Source organism: Canis lupus, chromosome 1, assembly GCF_011100685.1.
Source record: "Canis lupus familiaris isolate Mischka breed German Shepherd chromosome 1, alternate assembly UU_Cfam_GSD_1.0, whole genome shotgun sequence".
NCBI classification, from domain to species: domain Eukaryota; kingdom Metazoa; phylum Chordata; class Mammalia; order Carnivora; family Canidae; genus Canis; species Canis lupus.
The window spans coordinates 59,285,927-59,297,053 of record NC_049222.1 but is presented as its reverse complement, the minus strand read 5'-3'; the positions used below and the strand labels follow the sequence as shown (position 1 = coordinate 59,297,053).

Sequence of the window (11,127 nt, the reverse complement as noted above, 5' to 3'; positions counted from 1 at the left end):
TGTTACCAGATCATAGTTCTTCATTTATTCTTCCTCTTGTGAATTATCTATTTCCATCCTTTGCCCACTTTTCTCTGGCTTGGGTCTGTTCTATTAAAGATAGTAAACTCATCTGATATGTATGACACAACGTTCTTTCCTACTGTATCATCTGTGTCTTCCTTCCTCCTCCTTCTTTCCTTCTTTCCTCCTTTCCTTCTTTCCTCCTTTCTTTCCTTTCTTTCTTTCGTTCGTTCGTTCTTTCTTTCTTTCTTTCTTTCTTTTCTTTTTCTTTCTCTTTCTTCCAGCTTAGTTTGGGTGTTATTCCTACCAAGTTTCTCTCTACCCAAGCCTACAGAGATATTCTCCTGAATTTTCTTATTGTACTTTTATAAATGCTCAGACTTTCAAGTTTTGTTAGTAAATATGTAAAAAACAAACAAACAAAAAAGATATGCTGTCCCCAACCCACTCCTTAGTGTCATCTAATTCCCCAACCACGCTGAATTACCTTGTACTGAAAAAATAATATGAAAAAAACAGTTTCTGTTTTTTTTTTTTTTAAAGTAGTTATTTTGAATCAGCTGCATCAGATTGGCTGCTTTAATAGTCTTCCCTCCATCAGAAATTCCCTTGAACCCTCAGAACCACAGAAGCCCTGCCTCTAGCCTATAGGAGGCAATGTGCTTTCTGCCCCTGGTATGGCTAACCTCAGGTGACCTTCCTGGGCACGAGCTGTGGACAATGTAAAGTGAACAAAAGTGCAGCACCTGTCCTGGGCATTTTTCTGTCCATCTCTACCTTCCCCACATTCCTTTTTCCTCTCACTTAGTTACAAGGTACAGGCTTCCCAGCTCTGTACCTGGTTTTACACAGGTTATCGAGTCTGCTCTTCCTTCCTGTTGCTTTTTAAAAAACAACTCTATTGCAGTATGACTTACCCACCACAAAATTCACCCATGTTGAGTGCACATTGCAAGGATTACTAGTAAATTTCCCAGGTTGTGCAAGTTCTGCACAATCCAGTTTAGAACATTTCATCCCAGTAGGATCTTTCATGCCCACCTATAGTTAATCCCCATTCCCATCCCCAGGCCGGGGCTATCACTAATCTACTTTCTATCTCCATAAAGTTGCCCTTTATGGAGTCATATGCTCCTCTGGTTTTGACATTCCCTCTTATCTCCAATGAGAAAATTCCAGATCCAGCTCAGCTCTGAGGAAAGTGACCAGCCAGACCCAGGTTTTCAGAGCTAGGAAATGACGGAGCTCTGACCCAAGCCTTGTGATTCCAGATTCTTTCCACTCCCTCCTGTTTTCCTGATCTGAATGTATTCTCAGTGTTGAATGGAAAATTTGGTGATGGCCATCTAGAAAGCCTCAAAGATCAGGGACCTTCTGGGTCAGGACCCTGAGATCGTGACTCTTCTCAGCCACCAGGGGGTGCCCCGAAGATCTATCTTTGAACTGGCTTTTGCTTGTGGCAGCTGGGCATCTTAAGAAAGAGAAAGTCAATTGTGACCTGGGGGGGATTTTTCTGGGTGGGATTTTTTCTAACAACGCGTTTCCTCTCTTGCTAATAGCAAATAGCAAAGAAGAATAAAAGCTAGAAGGCTTTTGGCGTACACTGAAAATTTCTTTTCAGGCTTCTCAGACCAGGATTTCTTTTTTTAGAATATAACTTCAAAAGGAGATACAGACTTGATTCAGGAATCTGATGAAGAATTCTTAAGTCATGACCGTCTTGCATGACAGGTATCGATTAATCATAATATTAACAGGATGTTGCTAATCTTTTGCATTTTTACTTAACTAAATTAATTCTTTAGGGAAGGGAAATGGAAAGATTTTTTTTTTAAGGTTTTATTTATTTATTTAAGAGAGCGAATGCTTGGGAAAAGCAGACTCCCACTGAGCAGGGAGCTCTACTCCGGGCTCGATCCCAGGACCCTGAGATCATGACCTGAGCCAAAGGTAGACCTTAATTGACTGAGCCACCCAGGCCCCCTGGAAAAAGGTTTTTAAGTTGCCCAAATCCAGTATTTGTGTAGCTAGAATGAACTAGATAACAATTCAATATGACAACTGAATTAATCTTTTGAAAATAATTTTATCATGATATTTCCCTAGCTATGTGGACTAAAAAATGGCTAAATTTGGTTGGCAGTTTTGACTTTGAAAGGATCTCAGCATCGTCGTCTCCAGAATCCAGAGGGTATATGTGTCTGTTGGCCTCCTCTGACTGAGCACCTCCTACAGCCTCTTCCAGTCTGGAGGGATGGATGAGGGCTGCTCAGCAGCCAGAATGGGAGCTCCTAGGAGCAGCTTCAGGGAAGCTTAATAATGAACTGTGCTCAGCACCACACCTGCCGGTTGGCAAAGTCACTGGAACCATCTGCCTGGTGGTGCTGTGTCCCAGCTCCCTTCATGGACTGCAGGCCCCAGAACCCTGGCTGCAGCTCTGGGACCAGCCAGTCACAAGACATGGGTTTTATGACGGGCTCTTCCCATACCTAGCTGTGTGTCACGTGTCCTTCCTGGATCTCATTTGTAAAATCTGTAAAATGGCAATAATAATATTTGGCTCACTGCCTTTTACCATGCATGGCCCGTGAGAGAGAGAGAGAAAAGAAGCCAGGGGGAAGGCTCAGAAACAGAGAGGAGGAACTCCAGGAGGGACAGGGTGAGAGAGAGAAAAACACCGCAGCTCCACAGGTGCCAGCCTTCTGGCAAGCACCCTACGGTGTGTACAGACACCCTGGCCTAGTCTTCATTCTAAGCCACCCTCCTCTGAAAAGTGGAAAAGAATTCATTCCAGTTTCGTGAGACAATTTTACTAATATTATTCAAGCATCAGAGCTTCAAAAACATTTTAATGCTTTGCCAGGAGGATTAGCTTGCTTTTACCATATAAATGAGCCCCCAAATATCAGGATTGGATGGTTCCAGTTAAAATCTCACATTAGCGGAAATGACTCACTCACCGGAAGGAAGCGGGAAGATGTGCCTCTTTACACCTACCCTTCACTTGACAGCTAAGCCACCCATGAAAACCCTGCCTTTAAGCGGTGACATTGAAAGGAGGGAGCTTGGAATATTTAAAAATAGCAAACCTTCACATTTCAAAGCATCTGAATATAAGCAGTAAATTCGTATGCTAATCAGGACACACAGCATTCTGGTCACCCCTGTGGGGTCCCTGTGGGGTCCCTGCTACCTGTGGGAAGCAGCAGGTTTGCTGCAGGTTCCCTCCCCAAAAGGCAGGCCATTCCAACTGGGGCCACTGAGTGATCCCTGACTGGAAAATACTGTGTCTATAAAAACTGATTAAACCCTAAGGTGGAGACAGCGCTTTGTAAAATTGTGGTAAAGCATACATGAGATTTGCCAATTTAACCATTTTTAAGTGTACAACTCCTTGGCATAAAGTACACTTACAAGAATGTGTAAACATTATCACTATGCATTTCCAGAATTTTTTTTATCATCCCTTACAGAATTAAACATTAAACAGTAACTCCCCACTCCACCTAGCCCCTGGTAACCATCACTTTTTTCTCTAAGTTTTTATTTAAATTCCAGTTTCTTGGGCACCTGGGCAGCTCAGTGGTTGAGCGTGTTTGCCTTTAAGGCTCAGGTCGTGATCTTGGGGTCCAGGGATCTGGCCCCACATGAGGCTAACCATGCGGAGCCTGCCTCTTTCTGTGTGTCTCTCATAAATAAATAAATAAAATATTTTAACAAACAAACAAACAAAACTTCAGTCTCAACCTTTCCCCAGAGCTACACATTTAATTACTGCCCGAAAGAGCATTGCTCTACAGTTGGAAACACCTACACAACTACCTCTTGAATAAAATTCATCTCTAAATCAACCACAATTCACACATTTAAAATAGCATATAAAAATGTTAACAAAGATATTAATGCTAATAATGATCTATCTTTAATCTGGACTCACGTAGTCTCTTCTTTTGTGCTTTTTTACAGTATTAGGCATTTACTGTAACTGGCCCCTTTCCAGGATACTGGTTCTTTGAAAAGCACATGGATTTCATTGTGAAGGAAATACAGACACTTAAAGCCTTTCTAGGATCCCTTCTCCCCAAGGCCTTTTGCTAATGTGTACCAGAACATTCTTGAAAGGAGAAAAAAGAAAAAAAGAGAAAGAAATGCTTTGTAAAGAAAAGGGTCTGCCTGTGGGCATTTCTGGCACCCCTGCCTTGTATTAATCTGCAACCTAGTTAAGAGAATGGGAAATAGGTTGTTGTGTGTGGTGCTTTCCAGAATAAGAGCTACTCTTCATCTGAACACTTACGATATGCCAGCCACTGTGATACGTTCTTCCTGTGGATAATCTCATTTGCTCATCACAACTGACCAATAAGGTAGGAATCATTTTTTTAAAAAGATTTTATTTATTTATTCATGAGAGACACAGAGAGAGGCAGAGACATAAGCAGAGGGAGAAGCAGGTTCCCTGTGGGACTCGATCCTGGAACCCATGACCTGAGCCAAAGGCAGATGCTCAACCACTGAGCCATCCAGGTGCCCCTGGTGGGAACCATTTCTATCAATATTGCATATATTGAGGAATTGAGGCTAAATGACCTGAGAGGGCTTGCCCAGAGTCACATCCAAGTGAGTGGTCTAGCCAGAATTGGCACTCTAACAGTCTGACTGCAGGGACCTTGCTGAATTAAACCACGCTGATTTAATTTACGCAAAATCTCTATAATGTATACATTTTTACTTTTATTTTACAGATGCCAACCCTGGAGCTTAGAGTAGCTCATTGATGGGCCCAAGGTTGCAGCTATTACATGATTGAGCAGAGAATCTGGTTTGGTATTGAACCCGCAAGCCCTTGTTCTGTCCTGTTCCACACTGTCCCAGAGCTGCTCCCCTTCCCTGGGGAGCGGGAGCCGAGGGGGCAACTTGTCATTCCCAGCAGGCTTTGCCTGTGGGAGGGCTCCAGGGTCTTGAGAGAGCTCTGCACACATCCTCAGGGTCTCCCTGCAGTCTCGCGAATGGCACTTGACAGGAATTCGATCATCAAAGTTCAGTTACTGAGGGTATGAAAATAGCACAAATTGTAGGGTTTGCTTATATGCTCTCTGGCCCCAATAGGAACCACCAACCAACAAATGTAGGAGGTCCGGATGAAGGAACGGAGAGCACGTGGTAATAAATGTACAAGTGTTTTATGGAATGTTCAAGTGCTCTTACCCTTAAATGTTTGATTTTTCTCTCAGGAAAAAACGCAACTCCAATAATCTAAACTCTATAATTTAGGGCAGGAGCTCTTCCTTACCCTTTGTGAAGTTCTTGCAAGCTTAAAGGTATGACTCAACAAGCTTCTCTCCAGACCAAAATGTGATGTCACACTTGGACTGAGAAAGGAACTCTATAAAAATATGTAAATGTAATTTTTATCCTAGAATGTTAATTTTATCCATGTGACTGTTGAGAGAAAAGGATGGCAATACCATCTGAAAATGAAAATACTCTCAGTCAGGGAGCTGGTCAAATAGTAATTATGTAAAACCTGTGCTTGATAAATTTTAAAGATACCCTAGAGTCATACCATTTAAACACTCAAAGCTTATTTATCTGTTTTTTGAAACATTATTTTTCCTTAATTTTTTAATTGAGGTGTAATTGGCATCACATTTTACTAGTTTTGGGTGGACAACATACTGATTTGATACATGTATATGCTGTGGAGTGACCACCACACTCAGTCTAACCTCCATCAGCACACATAGTTATGACTTTCTTCTCCTTGTGATGAGAACTTTTAAGATTTACTCTCTTACCAACTTTCAAATACACCGTACAGTAGCTTTTGTTTCAGACTGAGATTTGAAGGCCAGGAAAAGGGTGTTCAGGACACAAGTTGGCCACCCAAGGTAGATTGGAAAAGATAGTTCTAGGACAGGGACCTGCGGATCCAGAAGCTCAGCTTCTCGTTCTTTCTCTTTCCCAAAGGCAAGAAAAGATAAGCTACTGAAAGCTTAGGACTAGTAGGGCTGCTAGAGCTTTCCTTTAAAAAAAAAAAAAAATTTAAATTTATTTATTCATGAGAGACACACAGAGAGAGAGAGAGAGATTGAGAGAGAGAGAGGCAGAGACACAGGCAGAGGGAGAAGCAGGCTCCATGTAGGGAGCCCGATGTGGGACTCCATCCCATGACCCCGGGGTCACGAACTGAGCCAAAGGCAGATGCTCAACGGCTGAGCCACCCAGGCATCCCACTGGAGTTTTCCTGTAAAGAAGCAGTAAGGGGACAACAGCTGGTAAGTGTGTCCTTATCAGAAGCTGCTGTAAGGAAATGCCCCCTTCCATGGCACAGTCACCCAAGCCGGCCTTTTCAAGTTGCCTCCCCGCTGGTCTCATTCAGAAAGCAGGGCCCCCTGGGCAAAGAGGGCAAGGAAGCTAAGGAGAAGTGGGTCAGAGCCTGCCTCAGCCTACTTGCTCCACATAGAGATTCTTTTGTTTCCTGCTTGCCTTCATCATTTCCTGCCCCTCCCTTTATTTGGGCCTGGAGTTTGTCTGCCTGAAGCAGCTCACTCAGCCATCACCCATCATGTGGCCCCCATCCTCATCCTAGTCTTTCTCTTTGACATGTCTGCTTTATTGGGGGCTGCTCGCTGTTCTCTTGGAATGGAACATGAATAGGCAGGGGAACCCCAGAGCACCTACCAGCAAGCCCCCCCCAAGTGGGAAGAGGTTCCGAAGGTTGGCCTTTGGAGAGAGCCCCCCAGGTCAGTGGTCAGGTTCAGGGCGGGGAGGTCCGACTGTCAGAATAGAGAAAGTGGGAAGGACGAGTGGAAAGTTGGAAATAACAGGTTGCTCAGCCTCATTGGAGACCACACGTGCCCCAAGAGGAGGCAACGCCCGAAGCAGAGTAAGGGGAAAGGAGAGGGAGTCTGGTGGGCAGTTTTGCACAGCTGGGGCCCAAGAGTGGGGCTGGGGGCAGAGTGGAGCTACCCAGACTGAGCCAAGAGGCCCGGATCCTAGCTGTGGCGCCAGAGGGGTTTGGCAGCTAGAGGCCCAGAACCTTGGTTCTTAGGGTGATGGAAGTTCTGCTGAGCAAGACACGAAGGGGCACTTCTCATGCCTAATCCTGCCCACCAGAACCTGCCTTCTTCTGAAGCTTCTGTACGTTATGTTCACTATTACCTCACCCTACCCTTCTGACCCTTGGCCTTCTTTGTTTTGATCATCTCTCTTCATCCTAACGTCATCTTCTGCGCTTCTCTGTAGATCCTGCCTTATTGGCTGTCGTGGTGCTTCCACATGCCTTATCTCCAGCCCTGTTTGGAGCCTACATTCCAATTCTCTGGCTTAATGGGCCTCCCCAGACCCTGCTCGAGGATCTCCCACAGTCACTTTATTGGCCCGCCCTCCCACAGCCAGCTTTCACGGCAGAAGCTTACAACGGGGGTGGGGGGGGCACAGTTGGATGGAAATATGGTACCACTCTCCGTCCCAACCTCTTGATTCAGGGTTGGATGGGGTGTTTCTGGTTCACATTCTGGAGGCTTATGGTCCTTTTAACTCAGAGTACAATCACTACATTGGAATCAGCACTTCTCTTAGGAGATTCTAAGGGCCAGGGAATTGCTGGACACTTGCATCACTCACCTCGAGGAGTCAGAGCAGGGCCACTGAGTTCTGGGACCTCTGGGGCTGGTCAAGATCACCTATCAGTAATTCCTGCCCGCTAGGTTGGTATGAGCACTTTATCTCTTCCATCCACCTCTCAAACTCACAGTTGGGGCATTCACAGATTGGTCTCATTTATCCAAAATTCCCTGGCCCTTTCTTGTTTGCTTAACATAGGACTTTGGAATTTCTTTGTCCCCTTATGGCAGCAGCTCTGTTCTACATAATTCTTTTGGCACAGAGTTCTAAAAAGATCCTGTAGTTTTACTTTGAAGTTGATGCAAGAAATATTGCTTGTAGGACACTGGGAAAAATCTTTCAGAAGGAGTGAAATATTAATTATATCTGATATTTATCTGGCCTTTGATGTAGAATGAGGACTGTGTTGTTTGCCTGGGACAAACAGTGCTTTCTCTCATCTCCTTTTTTTCCCAATAAACTCGAATTCTCCTGTAGTTTCCTATTAGCCTTAATGTTGGAATGTGGGAAAGGTTTGTGATTTTGAAATGTAGGGTCTTTCTGAGATAGGGATGAAGATATTACAATTTTACAACTTGTCTTAGAAAAATAAAGGATTACAAGAATAAGAAAAATTGCAGGAATTATACTTACATGAACGTTGAATCCAGGGTTGTGTGGGTTGGTGCACTTTGCAAAGGATTGCCACCAACACTGCAAAGAAACTTATGACTTACTGAATTATTTTGATGCCCACAGAAATTACCTTGGAAGTGTCTAATACATGAAGATTATTCTGTTATTTCTCACTAATTATAGGGCTCAAATTTTGCAATTTAAATACTGTGAGCTTTGATGTATAATGACTGGAGTCAGCCAAGGAGGACTTGATGCATCTTATAAAGAAATGAAATGCTATAACATTGTGCTTTTAGAGAAATCTTAGAACAGTCTTGTTATTACCTATAATAATTAGTATTCATGGAGTACTTTTTTTTTAAGATTTTTTATTTATTTATTCATGAGAGACACACAGAGAGAGAGAGGAAGAGACACAGGCAGAGGGAGAAGCAGGCTCCATGCAGGGAGCCCGACGTGGGACTCGATCCCCGGTCTCCAGGATCACGCCCTGGACCGAAGGCAGTGCTCAAACCGCTGAGCCACTGGGGCTGCCCCAGTACTTTATATTTTATATTATAGATGGAGTTGAATCGCCTATACCATTTCCTTACCTTTCTTCACAAAAGTAAACAGTATAATGAACTTGATATTTAGCATTCTCATGCATGGTTTACATTAATTAATTAATTACATTAATTCATCTTTAAACAATATATGATATTGTTTCCTGTTTTGAAATTTTATGTAAATGTAACATACTGTATAAATCCTCTTGCAACTTGCATTTTTTTTGCTCAGCAGTCTGTTAAGATTTAGTCTATTGATATGCATAATTCTAATTTATTTAAATTCTCTGTGGTATTCTTTTATAGGACTAGACCTCAAATTATCTATTTATCCATATTTCCTATTGGTGAATATTTAGATCATTTTGATGTTTCTCACCATTAGAAACAGTGTTGTAGTGAATATTTCTGGGCATGTTTTCTTGTGCATATTTGTGAAGATTCCTTAGGATATATATTCCTAGGAATAGAATTTCTGAATTTTAAGCTTTCCCTTCACTTTACTAGACAACTGTTCTTTCAGGAAAACTTTTGATTACAGGTTATAAGAAAGCTTGCTAACAGTTGTTTAAACAATAAAGATTTAATCATCTAACATTGTCAGCAAAAAGACCCAGCCACTTTTTATACTCTTGCTACCTTAGTGCAATGGCTTTGTTCCTCTTGTTTGTCACCTCATGATCACGACGAAATGGCTTCTAGAACTCTAGGCATCACAGTCTCATTCCGGTCATTGTTCCAAAAATGAGGATAGAGTAGGTGGACAAGGTGTTTTTGTCTGTTTGTTTGTTGTTGTTTTATATTCGCTTTTTTTTTAAGATTTTGTTTATTTATTCATGATAGAGAGAGAGAGAGAGAGGCAGAGACACAGGCAGAGGGAGAAGCAGGCTCCATCCAGGAACCTGATGTGGGACTCGATCCCGGGTCTCCAGCATCACGCCCTGGGCCAAAGGCAGGCACCAAACCACTGAGCCACTCAGGGATCCCCAAGGTAAGCCAATCTGACTGGTGTCCTTATGAGAAGAGATTAGGACACAGAGACAACACAGAGGAAAGACCATGCGGAGACACACAGAGAAGATGGCCATCTTCAAGCCAAGAATAGAAGCCTCAGAAGAAGCCAACCCTGCTGCCACCTTGATCTTAGACTTCAAGCTTCCAGAGCTGTGAGGACACAGTTTCCTGTTATTTAAAGCTCTCAGTCTGGATACTTGTCATAGCAACCCTAGCAAACTCATACAGGCAGATTCTCTATAGTGAAGGCTTTTATATTCCATAAGGAAAAGGGCGTGCTCTGCAATAATTACAATGCAAGGACAGAGTATGGGTAACCACTATTTGAGAGGGGTAAAAATGGTACAAGGAAGAGAGAGATCACTTGTAGCTGTGGGAATCTGGGATAACTCTGTGCAGGGGGTCATCTTTGAGCTGAGCCTTATAGATGACATTGGAGATATGGACATTCTGGATGGAAGAAATGACATGAGTGGGGCCCAGAAAGAAAAACCTAGAGAAAAACCTAGAGCTTTCTAGAAGAAAATAAATATCCTATAACAAGTTAATTCTCAGTTTAGCTGCAGCCCCCAAAATTAGAATCAAAGGAATTGATGGCATATACTTGTTTGTTCAAAGTTAAATTTCTAAACTACCTTCATAGGACATTATTTTTTATTTTTTTAAAGATTTTATTTATTTATTTATTCATGAGAGACACACAGAGAGAGGCAGAGAAACAGGCAGAGGAAGAAGCAGGCTCGCTGCGAGGAGTTTGACATGGGACTCAGTCCTAGGACCCCGGGATCATGACCTGAGCCAAAGGCAGACGCTCAACCACTGAGCCACCCAGGCACCCCTCTTCATAGAACTTTAAAAGGAGGTTGGCAAAAACCAGTTTCACATCTCTTGGCACCTTCCACAATTGGAAGATGTACAAAAGCTATAATTTACATACAAAAGATTATTGTTGGCAAGAGATTAGAAATCTGACAGATAATTTCTTTGGAGAAGGTTGTGGGAGTACTATGGCAGTCTTCCCCCTCTTTGGAAATCTTTTCTTCCTCTTGAGCCAATTAAAAGGAAAGTTTAAGGATGCTACTCAGAGATGTGGACCTATGTCCATTGGATTCTATGAGGACAGGAGGCTGCTACTGGACCCATGACTGGAAAATCCTAAAGTCAAGAATCTGTAAATGGATAATTGCATAGGTAATGGAGATTGTGGGGACAAAGGGCACCTGAGTGTTTTTCCATGGGCTAGAGATGGCCACAATGGAGAGAGAGTCAGCATGCCCAAAGGCCTTGCTTAGAGGAGGCTGTGACCCTAACAGAAGGA

At 43.0% G+C, this 11,127-nt stretch overlaps 1 long non-coding RNA gene across 1 annotated transcript; it reads left to right on the top strand.

Annotated features, from left to right (window-relative positions):
• Positions 1-1,606: 1,606 nt before the first annotated feature.
• LOC111096094 lies at positions 1,607-9,492 on the top strand. Its single transcript, XR_005353110.1, has 3 exons — positions 1,607-1,734; positions 3,970-4,367; positions 4,746-9,492. It is a non-coding gene; the product is annotated as an uncharacterized LOC111096094 (long non-coding RNA).
• Positions 9,493-11,127: the final 1,635 nt, after the last annotated feature.